We start from the raw sequence: 16,533 nt of genomic DNA on the forward strand, positions 1-16,533 counted from the left end.
TTCAAATTTACATGGAACTGTAAGGAACTTTAAATAACCAAAGCAACATTGAAAAGGATAAACAGTTGGAGGACTCACACTTCCAAATTTCAAAACATACTACAGGTAGAGTGTGGTAGAAGCATAAAGATGGGCATATAAATTAATGAAATAAAATTGATATTCTAGAAATAAACACATGTATCTGTAAAAAATTGATTTTTCTACAAGGGTATTATGACCATTCAAAGACAAAAGAATAATATCTTCAACAAAAGTTCTGGGACAAGTGCAAAAGAACAGAGTTGAAATAAGTCGAACCTCTGCTGCACAAAAATTAGCTCAAAGTGTATCAGTGATCTAACTATAGGAGAAAATATAAAAGTACGTCTTTATTACTTTGGATTTAATAGTGTATTCTTAGATTCGACATCAAAAGCATAATAAAACTAAAAATAGGGCTAGGAATACAGCTCAGTGATGGAGCACTTGCCTAGCATGTGCAAGGCCCTGAGTTTGATCCCCCAACATGGAAGGAAGGAAGGGAGGGAGGGAGGAAGGGAGGGAGGAAGGGGAAAGAAAGGAAAAGGAAAGAAAGAAAGACGGGCGGGCTGGAGTTATAGCTCAGTGGTAGAGCACTTGTCTAGCATGCGTGAGGCTAGACACTGGGTTAAATTATCAACCGCATATAAATAAAGAAAGGTCCATCAACAGCTAAAAACATTTTAGAAGAAGAAAAAAAGAGAAATTAAAAAAAAAGAAAAAAAGCAGATAATTGTACTTATCAAATTAAAAACTCTTAACACATCAAAGGTCACTATTCTGGAATGTTTTTTTTTAAAAAAGACCCAAAGATGGAAGAAATGTTTGCACATCTGATATTTAAATTTATCTGTTAGGGATTTTATAAAAAGATTTATATAAAGGACTCTTACAAATCAACAACAAAATAACAGTTCTTAAAATGGGCAAAAGAACTGGGGCTGGAGTTGTGGCTCGGTGGTAGAGCATTGCCTAGCATGTGTGAGGCCCTGGGTTCGATTCTCAGCACCGAATTTAAATAAATGAATAAAATAAAGATCCATCAACATCTAAAAAAATATTTTTAAAAAAATGGGCAAAAGACTTGAGTAGACATTTCCTCTGAGAAGATGTACAGGCAATAAGCACATGAAAAAACGTTCAGCAATTGTTGGTCATTATGAACACACAAATTAAAACCACAGTGAGATATCATTTTCTGCCCACTAGGATGGCTTTAATAATTTTTTTAAAAAGTTAAACACATAGTCACCGTATGACTCAACTTCTGCTCCTAGGAATACACTTAAGAATATTGAAAACTTAAAGTATTAAAACAAAAAAAAATTGTACATGAGTGTTCACAGTAGCATTATTTATAATAGTCAAACAGTGGAAACAACTCAAATGTTTATCAACTAGTAGTTGAGTAAGTAAAATATGGCATGGTATATCCATGCAGTGAAATATTCTTTGCCCATAAAAAGGAATGAACTACTAATAAAACAAACAACATGCATGTTACAGGAAAAAAAATACCATAAAAAATATAAGATGATATTGTTATTGGCTGAATTGTGGCCCTCGGAAATTTCATGTTGAAATCCTAACCCCTAGTACCTCATAGTATGACCATATTTGAAGATAGACTTTTAAAGATATAATTAAAATAAGGTCATTTGGGTGGGTCTAATCCAGTATGACTTATATCCTTATAAGAAGTTGAGAATTATAGACATTAAACAGGCACAGAGAGACCATATGAAGATACCAAAAGAAGGTGGCAGCTCTAAGCCATAGAGAATGGCCCACAGTAAAAACCAACCCTGCCAGTATCTTGATCTTGAACGTCTTTCCTCTTGACCTCTAAAGAAATCTGTTTCTGATATTTAAGCTCCCCAGTCTGTTGTACTTTGTTGTGGCAGCCCTAACTACTTAATGCAGATGCTTTCCTTGTTAATAATCAAGGAAAGACTGGGATTGTGGCTCAGCGGTAGTGCACTTGCCTAGCACATTAGAGGCCCTGGGTTCAATCCTCAACACCACATAAAAATAAACAAAATAAAAGTATTGTGTAAAACTATTTTTCTTTTTTTTTCTTTTTTTTAATTGTTGGTTGTTCAAAACATTACATAGTTCTTGATATATCATATTTCACACTTTGATTCAAGTGGGTTATGAACTCCCATTTTTACCCCGTATACAAATTGCAGAATCACATCAGTTACACTTCCATTGATTTATATATTGCCATACTAGGGTCTGTTGTATTCTGCTGCCTTTCCTATCCTTTACTATCCCCCTCCCCTCCCCTCCCCTCCCCTCTTCTCTCTCTACCCACTCTACTGCAGTTCATATCTCCCCCTTGTATTATTTTTCCCTTTCCCCTCGCTACCTCTTCTATGTAATTTTGTATAACCCTGAGGGTCTCCTTCCATTTCCATGCAATTTCCCTTCTCCCTCCCTTTCCCTCCCACCTCTCGTCCCTGTTTAATGTTAATCTTCTTCTCATGCTCTTCGTCCCTACTCTGTTCTTAGTTACTCTCCTTATATCAAAGAAGACATTTGGCATTTGTTTTTTAGGGATTGGCTGGCTTCACTTAGCATAATCTGCTCTAATGCCATCCATTTCCCTCCAAATTCTATGATTTTGTCTTTTATTAATGCAGAGTAATACTCCATTGTGTATAAATGCCACATTTTTTTATCCATTCGTCTATTGAAGGCCATCTAGGTTGGTTCCACAGTCTTGCTATTGTGAATTGTGCTGCTATGAACATCGATGTAGCAGTGTCCCTGTAGCATGCTCTATTTAGGTCTTTAGGGAATAGACCGAGAAGGGGAATAGCTGGGTCAAATGGTGGTTCCATTCCCAGCTTTCCAAGAAATCTCCATACTGCTTTCCAGATTGGCTGCACCAATTTGCAGTCCCACCAACAATGAACAAGTGTACCCTTTTCCCCACATCCTCGCCAGCACTTGTTGTTGTTTGACTTCATAATGGCTGCCAATCTTACTGGAGTGAGATGGTATCTTAGGGTGGTTTTGATTTGCATTTCTCTGACTGCTAGGGATGGTGAGCATTTTTTCATGTACTGGTTGATTGATTGTATGTCCTCCTCTGAGAAGTGTCTGTTCATGTCTTTGGCCCATTTGTTGATTGGGTTATTTGTTATCTTGTTGTCTAATTTTTTGAGTTCTTTGTATACTCTGGATATTAGGGCTCTATCTGAAGTGTGAGGAGTAAAGTTTTGTTCCCAGGATGTAGGCTCCCTATTTACCTCTCTTATTGTTTCTTTTGCTGAGAAAAAACTTTTTAGTTTGAGTAAGTCCCATTTGTTGATTCTAGTTAATAACTGTTGTGCTATGGGTGTCCTATTGAGGAATTTGGAGCCCGACCCCACAGTATGTAGATCATAGCCGACTTTTTCTTCTATCAGACGCCATGTGTCTGATTTGATATCAAGCTCCTTGATCCATTTTGAGTTAACTTTTGTGCATGGCGAGAGAAAGGGATTCAGTTTCATTTTGTTGCATATGGATTTCCAGTTTTCCCAGCACCATTTGTTGAAGATGCTATCCTTCCTCCATTGCATGCTTTTAGCGCCTTTATCAAATATAAGATAGTTGTAGTTTTGTGGATTGGTTTCTGTGTCCTCTATTCTGTACCATTGGTCCACCCGCCTGTTTTGGTACCAGTACCATGCTGTTTTTGTTACCATTGCTCTGTAGTATAGTTTGAAGTCTGGTATCGCTATACCGCCTGATTCACCCTTCCTGCTTAGCATTGTTTTTGCTATTCTGGGTCTTTTATTTTTCCATATGAATTTCATGATTGCTTTCTCTATTTCTATAAGAAATGACATTGGGATTTTGATTGGCATTGCATTAAACCTATAGAGAACTTTTGGTAATATCGTCATTTTGATGATGTTAGTTCTGCCAATCCATGAACAGGGTATATTTTTCCATCTTCTAAGATCTTCTTCTATTTCTCTCTTTAGGGTTCTGTAGTTTTCATTGTATAAGTCTTTCACCTCTTTTGTTAGGTTGATTCCTAAGTATTTTATTTTTGGGGGGGATATTGTGAATGGAGTGGTTGTCCTCATTTCCATTTCAGAGGATTTGTCGCTGATATACAGGAATGCCTTTGATTTATACGTTTTGATTTTATATCCTGCCACTTTGCTGAATTCATTTATTAGCTCTAATAGTTTCTTTGTAGACCCTTTTGGGTCTGCTAGGTATAGAATCATGTCATCTGCAAATAGTGATAATTTAAGTTCTTCTTTTCCTATTTTTATGCCTTTAATTTCTTTCGTCTGTCTAATTGCTCTGGCCAGTGTTTTGAGAACTATGTTGAACAGAAGTGGTGAGAGAGGGCATCCCTGTCTTGTTCCAGATTTTAGAGGGAATGCCTTCAATTTTTCTCCATTCAGAATGATGCTAGCCTGAGGCTTAGCATAGATTGCTTTTACAATGTTGAGGTAAGTTCCTGTTATCCCTAGTTTTTCTAGCGTTTTGAACATAAAGGGATGCTGTACTTTGTCGAATGCTTTTTCTGCATCTATCGAGATCATATGGTTCTTATTTTTAAGTCTATTGATGTGGTGAATAACATTAATTGATTTCCGTATATTGAACCAGCCTTGCATCCCAGGGATGAATCCTACTTGATCATGGTGCACAATTTTTTTGATATGTTTTTGAATCCAATTTGCCAGAATTTTATTAAGGATTTTTGCATCTAGGTTCATTAGAGATATTGGTCTGTAGTTTTCTTTCTTTGAAGTGTCTTTGTCTGGTTTAGGAATCAGGGTGATGTTGGCCTCGTAGAATGAATTTGGAAGTTCTCCCTCTTTTTCTATTTCCTGAAATAGCTTGAAAAGTATTGGTATTAGTTCCTCTTTAAAGGTTTTGTAAAACTCTGCTGTATACCCATCCGGTCCTGGGCTTTTCTTAGTTGGTAGTCTTTTGATGGTTTCTTCTATTTCCTCAATTGATATTGGTCTGTTTAGGTTGTCTATATCCTCCTGCCTTAATCTGGGCAGGTCATATGACTTAAGAAATTTATTGATGCCTTCACTATCTTCTATTTTATTGGAGTATAAGGATTCAAAATAGTTTCTGATTATCTTCTGTATTTCTGAAGTGTCTGTTGTGATATTGCCTTTTTCATCCCGTATGCTAGTAATTTGATTTCTCTCTCTTCTTCTCTTCGTTAGCATGGCTAAGGGTCTGTCGATTTTATTTATTTTTTCAAAGAACCAACTTTTAGTTTTGTCAATCTTTTCAATTGTTTCTTTTGTTTTGATTTCATTAATTTCAGCTCTGATTTTAATAATTTCTTGCCTTCTACTTCTTTTGCTGTTGTTTTGCTCTTCTTTTTCTAGGATTTTGAGATGGAGTATGAGATCATTTATTTGTTGGTTTTTTCTTTTTTTAAGGAATGAACTCCAAGCAATGAATTTTCCTCTTAGAACTGCTTTTAATGTGTCCCATAGATTCCGATATGTTGTGTCTGTGCTTTCATTTATCTCTAAGAGTTTTTAAATTTCCTCCTTGATGTCTTCTATAACCCATTGATCATTTAGTAACCAATTGTTCATTCTCCAAGTGATGCATGTTTTTTCCTTCCTTCTTTTATCGTTGATTTTCAGTTTCATTCCATTATGATCAGTTAAGATGCATGGTATTATCTCCACTCCTTTATACTGTCTAAGAGTTGCCCTGTGACATAATATATGATCTATTTTTGAGAAGGATCCATGTGCTGCTGAGAAAAAAAGTGTAACTGCTTGATGTTGGGTGGTATATCCTATATATATCAATTAAGTCTAGGTTATTAATTGTGTTATTGAGTTCTATAGTTTCCTTATTCAACTTTTGTTTGGAAGATCTGTCTAGTGGTGAGAGAGGTGTGTTGAAGTCTCCCATGATTATTGTATGTTGGTCTATTAGACTCTTAAACTTGAGAAGAGTTTGTTTGATGAACATAGCTGCACCATTGTTTGGGGCATATATATTTATGATAGTTATGTATTGTTGGTGTATGGTTCCCTTGAGCAGTATGTAGTGTCCCTCTTTATCCCTTTTGATTAACTTTGGCTTGAAATCTATTTTATTTGATATGAGTATGGACACTCCTGCTTGTTTCCGAAGTCCATATGAGTGATATGATTTTTCCCAACCTTTCACCTTCAGTCTATGTATGTCTTTTCCTATCAAATGTGTCTCCTGTAGGCAGCATATTGTTGGGTCTTGTTTTGTGATCCATTCTACTAGCCTGTGTCTCTTGATTGGTGAGTTTAAGCCATTAACATTTAGGGTTATTATTGAGATATGGGTTGTTCTTCCAGCCATATTTGTTTATTTATGTTACTAAACATGGTTTGTTTTCCTTTTTGATTATTTTTCCCCCCTTTACTGTCCTACCTCCCACTGTTGGTTTTCATTGTTATTTTCCATTTCCTCTTCCTGTAATATTTTGCCGAGGATGTTTTGAAGACATGGTTTTCTAGCTGCAAATTCTTTTAACTTTTGTTTATCGTGGAAGGTTTTAATTTCATCTTCCATCCTGAAGCTTAATTTCGCTGGATACATGATTCTTGGTTGGAACCCATTTTCTTTCAGTGTTTGAAATATGTTATTCCAGGATCTTCTAGCTTTCAGAGTCTGTGTTGAAAGATCAGCTGTTATCCTGATTGGTTTACCCCTAAATGTAATCTGCTTCCTTTCTCTTGTAGCTTTTAAAATTCTCTCCTTATTCTGTATGTTTGGCATCTTCATTATAATGTGTCTAGGTGTGGATCTCTTATGGTTTTGAACATTCGGCATCCTGTATGCTTCTAGGATTTTGGATTCTGTCTCATTCTTCAAGTCTGGGAAGTTTTCTCGTATTATTTCATTGAATAGGTGGCTCATTCCTTTGGTTTGGACCTCTATACCTTCCTGTATCCCAATGACTCTTAAGTTTGGTCTCTTTATATTATCCCATATTTTTTGGATGTTCTGCTCATGGTTTCTTAACAGTTTTGCTGAGCTGTCTATGTTCTTTTCAAGTTGAAATACTTTGTCTTCATTGTCTGATGTTCTATCTTCTAAGTGTTCTACTCTGCTGGTAGTATTCTCAATTGAGTTTTTAAGTTGGTTTATTGCTTCCTGCATTTCTAGGATTTCTGTTTGTTTGTTTTTTATTACCTCTATCTCCCTGTATAGTTGATCTTTTGCTTCTTGGATTTGTTTATGTAATACATTGTCGAAGTGATATTTCATTGTCTGATTTTGCTGTCTAATGTCTTCCTTGAGACTCCAGATCATCTGCAGCATGTATATCCTGAATTCTTTATCTAACATTCCATCTGCTGCAGCTATTATCTCTTCTAAAGTTGAGTTGACCTGCATTGCTTGTGGTCCTTTCTTTCCTTGTCTTTTCATATTGCTCGTGTTTCTTTCTGCTTAGTGAAACTGTTGTGTTTTTGAAATTTTCCCCCTATATATTTATATTGCTCTTGCATAGTTGAAAAGTCTCCCTTGCAGGGGCGGGCGGCAGCTCTGCTCCTCCTCCAATTGGGGTGATCTGTCTACCACACTGGTGGGCCGCTGGGACTGTTCTGCCGGTCGGTCGCAGGTCTGCCTACCTTGGAGGCGCGGGCAGCGGCTCTGCTCTGCCCTTCCTCCAATTGATGTGACGTGTCTACCACATCCGTGAACCCCTGGGCCTGTTCTGTCAGTTAGTCGCGGATCTGACTACCTTGCAGGCGCGGGCGGCGGCTCTGCTCTGCCCCTTCTCCAATTGGGTTGTCGTGACTACCACGCCGGCAGGTCGCTGGGCCTGTTCTGGGCGCGGGCTGCGGCTCTGCTCTGCCCCTCCCCCAAGTGGTGTGACGTGTCTACCACGCCGGTAGGCCACTGGGCCTGTTCCGCCAGTCTGTCACAGGCCTGCCTATCATGCGGGCTCGGGTGGAGGATCTGCTCTGCCCGTACTCCAATTGGGGTGTCTTGACTACTACACCGGCAGGTCGCTGGACCTGTTCTGGGCGCGGGTAGCGGCTCTGCTCTGTCCCTGCTCCAATTGGGTTGACGTGACTACGACGCTGTCGGGCCGCTGGGCCTGCTCCGACCGCGGGAGAAGGCTCTGCTCTGCCCCTACTCCAATTGGGATGACGGGTGACGTGTCTACCACACCAGCAGGCCGCTGGGCCTGATCCGCCGGTCGGACGCGGGTCTGCCTACCTTGCGGACTCGGGAGACAGCTCTGCTCTGCCCCTCCTCCAATTTGTGTGACGTGTCTACCACACCAGTAGACCGCTGGGCCTGTTCCGCCGGTTGCAAGTCTGTCTACCTTGCAGGCTCGGGCGGCGGCTCTGCTCTGCCCCTACTCCAAATGGAGTGATGTGACTGCCACGCTGGCGGGCCACTGGGCCTGATCCGGGCTACAACTATTTTTAAAAAATAATAATAATCAAGGAAATGAAAATTAAAATCATCATGAGATTCCATTTAACCTGTCAAAAATAAATGTAGACAAGAATGAATCTTAGCAAGACTATGTATTAACAGAAACATGCTGCAATTTGGAAGACCCAATTTGAAGATATTTGGGCACAAGGGAGTCTTGTGGTGATGGTTCAGTTTAGCATCTGGACTATGGTTTGTGGTTATATGAAGCTACACATGTGCATAGAGCCATATAAATGAACATACCCAAAGGAGTAAGTGTATAATTGGTGGAATCTAATATCCTTTATGGTGTATACCAATGTCAATTTTCTAGCTTTTTATTGTGTGATAGCTATGCAGGATGCTGACATTAAGAAGTACACAGGAGGGCTGGGGATGTGGCTCAAGTGGTAATTCGCTCGCCTGGCATGCTCGGGGCGCTGGGTTCGATCCTCAGCACCACATGAAATAAAATAAAGATGTTGTGTCCACTGAAAACTGAAAAATAAATAAAAAAAGAGAGAAAGAGAAAGATCTTAAGAAGTGCACAGGACTCCTTTGCAACTTTTTTCCATTTCCTTGACTAGAAATCTGAAATCTTAAGTGTCAGCAAGCTGTACTTCCTCCAAAAGCTTTAAGGGAAAAACAATTCCTTACCTCATTGGGTGTCTGTGGCCACCTCACTCCTCTCAATGCCTCAGTGGTCACATTGCCTTCTCCTTTTGTCTGTGTAATTTTCTTAATATCTTTTGTTTTTTGAGAGAGAGAGAATTTTTTAATATTTATTTTTTAGTTTTCAATGGACACAGCATCTTTATTTTATTTTTATATGGTGCTGAGGATCAAACCCAGCACCCCGCGCATGCCAGGCGAGCGTGCTACCGCTTGAGCCACATCCCCAGCCCTCTTAATGTCTTATCATTGGATTTAGGGCCCACCTAGGTAATCCAGCATGTTTTTATCTCAGAATCCTTAATTACATCTGCCAAAACACTTTTTCAAAAGGAGGTAACATCCACAGATTTCAGGGATTAAGACATGGGCATATCTTTTGGGAAGTTACCTTCAGCCCACTATAAATGTTAATATCATAAAAAGAGGCAAGTCAGGGCAAACCTTCTCATGAAAGTAAAGCCTACCTTGCCAAAACAAACAGAAACAAAGCAGATCCAAACAAACACAAACCTGAATCTAATTAAGCCTCTAGATTCAAAAGCCAATTTAAGGAAAAACAGGAAGTAAAACATTCCCAGAATGCAGGCAACAAAATTCAGACTCAGAAACTCAACAAAAAAAAACCTGGGTTTCTTCAACAATTGAATTGATTGCAAGAGAGGAAAAAGGAGGAAGAAAGAAATTTACAGTGTATGCAAAGAATATCATCTTAAGCAACATCAGCTTTCCCTCACCAGATTCTCCCCACCACTCCTCACCCCATCTCACCTCTTCAGTCAGGATTCAGTATCATCTTCTTTGCTCTCCCTGTATCCTCTATGTGCTTCCATAGTGTGCTTTAGCTGTGTAACCTATTTAGTTCTCCCAGCTTCCACATTATAAGCAACATCCAGTTGCGCTCTGGGGACTGACTTTATTTGGATCCTAATTCGAAAAACTTTTAAAGAATAGGGAAATTTGAACACTAATTGATATGTTAGTCTTGTAAATTTTAAACTGAATGTGTTTTCTTAAGACCCCTATTCTTTTAGATAGGATATTGAAATGTTTATAGATGAGATTGAAGTAAGTCTGGGACTTACTTCAATATAATTAGTGACAGAAGAAGTAGATGAATTTATAGATGAAACAAGATTGTCCATGAGGGGATGTTTTTGAAAACTGGGCCATGAGCACATGGAGATACATATTACTATTATCTCTACTTTTATGTGTGTTTTGAAATTATCTATAACAAAAAGTTTAAAGTCTGTAAGAATTGACCTGTCCAGTCTGCCCTTGCCCCACCCATCATAGTGCTTGAGGATTTGTTTGGCTAGTGATCCTCCCAGCTTTTCTTCATGGTAATGAGTGAGGCTTTGAGGGCTGGATCATTAGCTTTCAGTTATTCTAGCTTAAAATTAGAACCCAAGAAAAGAACAAATTACATTTCCCTTTGAGAATACGTTTTTTCAGTGAGTATTCCTTGACCAGAACCTCCCCATCATCCTCACCCCATCTCACCTCTTCCATCTGAATTCAGTATCACCCCTTTTGCTCTCCCTGTACCTTCTGCGTACTTCCACAGTGTATTTGAACTGTGTAATCTATTTGGTTCTTCCAGTTTCCACATTCTAAATTACTGGAAGATACTAACCCTATTTGCTGTTTTGTTCATCTGTGGATTCCCTTGTCACTCCTATACTTAACGTTGGACCTGGTAAGCTCTATAAATGGATGATTGAATGGGGGGGAGGCAAGCAGTGGAAAACTGGGATTGCACTTGTAAATAAAATATAAAACACTACATTATCCTCTCAAGTAGTCCATCCTTTTCCCAGATTTCCAAGGTAAAACTACAGAACTTTTTTGAACTTTTTTTCTTCTGCCCATCCTCAGGCAGAGCTGCTAATGAGGTGTAATGCATTGCACATGAAAGATGAGTAACCAGTGCAGAAAAATGCAATTTGGGTTTCTGCATAATCAAATGTTGCTTATTTCCATTTTTTCCCAGAGCATATAATTCATTTTCAGAGACCATCTTTCTATGCTGTTTATTTTGCTGTTCTATGTATATTCCTTTTCAGTCTGTCTTCTGAATTATTTGTTTTAATTAGTTATACATGACTGTAGAATACATTTTGATATACATAAATGGAGTATAACTTTTCATTCATCTGGTTGTACATGATGTTATGATTACAGATGATGTAATCATATATGCACATAGGGTAATAATGTCCAATTCATTCTAATGTCATTCCTATACCCATGCCCCCTGCCCTCCTTTCACTGCCCACTTTCTAGTTCAAAATACCTCTATTCTTCCCCCTCCCCCATTGTGAATTATTATCCATATATCAGATAAAACATTTGGCCTTTGGTTCTTTGGGATTGGCTTATTTCACTTAGCATGATGTTCTCCAGTTTCATCCATTTACTGGCAAATACCACAATTTTTTTTATTCTTTAAGGCTTGGTAATATTCCATTAGGTATATATACCAGTTTCTTTATCCATTCATCTGTTGAAGGGCATCTAGGTTGATTCCATAATTTAGCTGTTTTGAATTGAGCTTCTATAAACATTGATGTGGCTGTATCACTGTAATATGCTGATTTTAAGTCATTTGGGTATAAACCTAGGAGTCGGATAACTGGGTCAAATGGTTGTTCCACTCTCCACACTGCTTTCCATAGTGGTTGCACCAATTTACAGCCCCACCAACAATGTATGAAGTATACCTTTTTTCCCACATCCTCACCAACATTTATTGTTGCTTATATTCTTGATGATTGCCATTCTGATTACTCCAGTAAGATGGAATCTCAGTGTAGTTTTGCATTTCTCTTGATTACTAGAGATGTTGAACATTTTTTCATATATTTGTTGATTGACTGTGTTTCTTTTTCTGTGAATTGTCTGCCCATTTATTGATTGTGGTGTGTGTGTGTGTGTGTGTGTGTGTGTGTGTGTGTGTGTGTGTGTGTTAAGTTTTTTGAGTTCTTTATATATCCTGGAGATTAATGTTCTATCTGAGGAGGTGTGTTTGATAGATCTTTTTTCCATTCTGTAAGCTCTCTCTTCACATGCTTGAATGCGAAGAAACTTTTTAGTTTGATTCCATCCCATTTATTGATTCTTGATTTTACTTCTTGTTCTTTAGGAGTCTTGTTAAGGAAGTCAGGTCCTAAGCAGATGTGACAGATATTTGGGCCTACTTTTTCTTCTATTAGGCACAGGGTTTCTGAGTGTATTTTAAGATCATGATTAGAATGCAACCTACTGGGAAAAAGTACAAGAAATTTTCTGGCAATATCATTTTGTGCTATAGATAGGATTATCTTGCAGTTTCCTAGTGAATGGCAGTTTGTAAAACAGACTTCTAAGAGCCCATCAAACTTCAGAGTTTGGAGAAACTAAGAAACCAATGCTCCCTTCCCTGTTCACACACATACACACCCATTACACAGGATAGCTTTTCATGACATTTTGCTCTCTTAAAATAGTGCATATTGTTTAGTCTTTAAATCTGGACTAGTTGCTAAACTAGTACTTTCAAATTTAAACTCTTGAGAAAATAGGACATAGAAGTAATAACTCTTATCTTAAAAAAAAGGCATAACATTATCATTTCCTTTTGATCACATAGTGTTGGATGATTTCTCATTTGTATAGAAACCAGCTGAGTAAATCTTAGACTTTAGAATGTAATTACTGGACATTTTAACCTTATTCAAGACTTAAAGATATCTTATTTTCTCTCTAGGTGGTACGGGACTATAATCTTCAGCTGTTTTTACAAGAGAATGCTGTATTTCACAAACCTCAACCCTTCCAGTTCCAGCCCTGTGACAGTGATACTGTAAGGGGAATTCAGATTCTCTTATCATTTTTTTAAAATTATATTTGTGCTTACATAGTTATCATCCTTGGAATAGACAGGGAGAGCTGAGTGTATCTCATTAATTTTGTAACAACACTATGAAGATGTAGAGAAACCATGACATTTCTTCTGTCTACCATGTAAGGAACACACCCAGTGTCTTTATACTAACAACTTCCTACTGAATAAGATGAAGTTATGAAACAAAAGTAATGAAAATCTGAAAACTGAGGGAAGAAGAAAAATTATTCAACAGATTTATTAATATGTACATAATGCTTTCTGTACATGAAATTCTTTTATGTTATACCTCTCAAAGAACCCAGTGGTTAAATTTTAACCAGAGTAGAATGAATAATGTAATAATATATATGGGCATAGATATATTTTAATTGGCTTTAGAAAGCAATTATAGGCCTTTGATAATTCATTTAAGATTTTAGAATGTTAACATAAACCTCAAATTGGCAACTTTTAGAGAACTTACATTAATTATACATTTTTCTTAAGTTTAAGGGAAATGTTTGCCATTATTTGAATTTTTAAAATGATGAACAAAAATATGAATTTTTTGACACAAAATAATGAAATTTAGCTTCTACAAAATGAGAAGTAATATTGGCATTCTAATACATTCTCTAAAAGTAGGCAAACCAAGAGGGAAGTCAAATTATATTCAAAAACTCTTTTAGTAAATTTAGAATCTGAAAGGAGTATATGATATATTTTCAGAGTTTAATGATATCACTTTAATAGAAATGTATTTGTTGGTGACATCCTCATTATTTTTCTTATATTTTGAATAGCCCTGTTAATAGCTATATAAGGAAATACAGGACTGGGGATTGTAGCTCAGTGGTAGAGCACTTGCCTGGCATGTATAAGAGCCTGGATTCAGTCCCTAGTACTGCAAAAAGGATAGAATAAAATAAGAGAAATATTTAGGAAAAAAAGAAATATAGGAAATTAGTATTTGCTTCTTAGATAATGGCTTTTGCCATTTATATTAGTGACCTTTTGAACAAATCAGATTTTTCTTAACGACTCAATGATATTGTCCTATAATTTGACTTCTTTGAAGCTTAGGATGAATGAAGTAGAGCCTTAGAAGAAACAGAGCACGGACAAGTTTATCAAACTTGACTTAAAATTGTGACTAACTAGAGAATATTTTATTTTTGCCTATTTGCCACATAAAAATCAATCATCTCACTTTCAAAGGCCAATTGTAGCCCTAAGTCCTTCTATCTTTGTTTCTAAACACTGCTAAATGTTCTTAGCTGTTGTGTTCCTAATTGCCTTATAATTCTAACTCTGTGCTGTGTTTTCTATCCTTGTGCAATCTTTACTGGGTAGAGTTTAAGAGCTGCCCAACTGGTGGATATTGAGCTCTCCCCTGTCAGTGCTTTGAGAATGACCATAGCTGAGGTATATCGGGGTATGGGTCAAGGGTGGGAGGGATGGAATGTCTGGGGTTGCATGTTAATGAAGGGTGGGACCTGGTGTGTGACTGAGTCATAATTGTCTATATACAGGGCCCCTGAATGCATCAGCAGTAGCTTTCTGATTTTCCCTTATAACCTAGGAATTTCCTTTACTTTGTATAGTAAATAGATTGAGCTTCTCATTTTTCCTTTTGTCTGAAACACCTTAGTTTTCCCAACAGGAGTGTGGGAAGAACCCAAGAGCTAATCTTGGCTGTAATAAAGAAGGAACTGTATCCTAAGAAGGAAAAGAGATTTGCCCAGAGTCATGTGGGGAATGAATGACACATAGCTGTTTTGATTGCAGTTCTAATGCTCTTTCTGTTATGCTGTTGTTTCCTGAAAAAAATGTTGGAAACTTAGAAGCCATTAATTTTTTTTCATAATAGAAAACAATAAATACCTGTGGTTTTATAAAAATCCTTATAATGATTTTGAAAACGTTAACTATAAAATATTTTATGTATAATTTTTGTTGTTATAAATTAAGCATTCTTATTGCTTACAAAAAACAAATTTACAAGATTGGGGATATAGCTAAGTGGTAAAGTGCTTGCCTTGCATGTCAATTCCCAGTGCCAATAAATAAGTAAACAAACAAACAAATTCCCAAGCAAGTATTTTTACTCAGTATGGACCAGTATTTTTCCTTATGGGAATGGAGCCATTGTTTATTTGCTTCTCAGGTTTTACTTCTTGGAGCTGGTAGCACAAAGCTTGGCATGAAGTGAAGAGAATACAAGTCAGTGTGCATTAACTCATTTTTTCTGCCAGCTGAATCTTGGACATGTAGGAAGTACCACTCACCTCTATCTTCAGTGTGTTTCTGAAATTGCTCTTGTTGGTTCTGTTTTGAAACATATCTCAGTTCAACAAACACTGAACCCCTACTGTATGTTCCAGTCACTCAACTAAATGCTAAGGATAGCTATGACATGCTGAACTATAGACCTCAGGCTAGATGAGCTTTCTGTCTTTTCATAAGTTTATTGAGGCATATTTACATATCATATAATTCACCCATTTCAAGTGTGTTCAATGATTTTTAATGAATTTACCAAATTATGTTTCATCATCATAAATAAGTTCTAGAATATTTTCATGATCCTGATATGATCCTGCATGTCTATTTATTGTTAATCCACATCACCCCTCCCAGATACAGGCAACCACTCTTTCTAGTTTTATTCTTTTTAGATTTGCTTTTTCTAAATTAAATCATACAATATGTGTAGTCTCTTATGCTTTGCTGCTGTCATTTAACATAATGTTTTCGAGATTCATCCATGTTGTAGAATGCAGCAGTATGTTTTGTTCCTTTTTATTGCTGAATAGTATTCCATCATATGAGTATACCACATTTTGTTTATCTGTTTATCTATTCATCAGTTTTAACATTTAGGTTGTTTCTCACTTTTGCTCTTATGAATAGTGCTACTATGTTAATTGCTATGCCAGTCTTTGTATGAATGTGTTTTCATTTCTCTTGGGTTACTGGGTCATAGTAAATTCCTGATTAAGTGTTTAGCAAACTGCCAAACCATTTGCAAGAGTAACTGCAGAATTTCATATTTCCATCAGTATTGGGTAAGGGTTCTCATTTCTCCACATCTCCACCAATATTGATTGTTATTTGTAGTTTTTTTTCCCATTTAACACTCCACTATTGAGCTTCTTCCCCCCACCAGCCCTGTCTCTTTGGTTATAGCCTTGCTCGTGGTTGTGAAATATCTCATGGTAGTTTTTATTTGCATTTGCCTATGACTAATATTGTTGAATGTTTCATGAGCTGATTAGCCATTTATATATCTACTTTGGGAAATGTCTATTCAAAACTTTTTTGTTCATTTTTTTATTGGATTGTTTGGATTAGATTTTTGAAGATGAATTGAGATTTATCTTATGGAAATTGAGGAATAATATGTCAGGAAGTTAAGACAGCAATTGAAAACAAACAAACAAAAAAAATAGGTGGCATTCATTGAACATTTATTTTATGCTAGACATTTTTCTAATTACATGACCTATATTAAATCATGTAATCCTCATGACAGCCCTATGGCTTAG

At 37.0% G+C, this 16,533-nt stretch overlaps 1 pseudogene; it reads left to right on the forward strand.

Annotated features, from left to right (window-relative positions):
• Positions 1-16,533, forward strand: part of LOC143389228 (F-BAR and double SH3 domains protein 2-like) — a 131,714-nt pseudogene that overhangs the window by 45,741 nt on the left and 69,440 nt on the right.

This window comes from Callospermophilus lateralis, unplaced genomic scaffold (genome assembly GCF_048772815.1).
Source record: "Callospermophilus lateralis isolate mCalLat2 unplaced genomic scaffold, mCalLat2.hap1 Scaffold_194, whole genome shotgun sequence".
Taxonomy (NCBI): Eukaryota; Metazoa; Chordata; class Mammalia; order Rodentia; family Sciuridae; genus Callospermophilus; species Callospermophilus lateralis.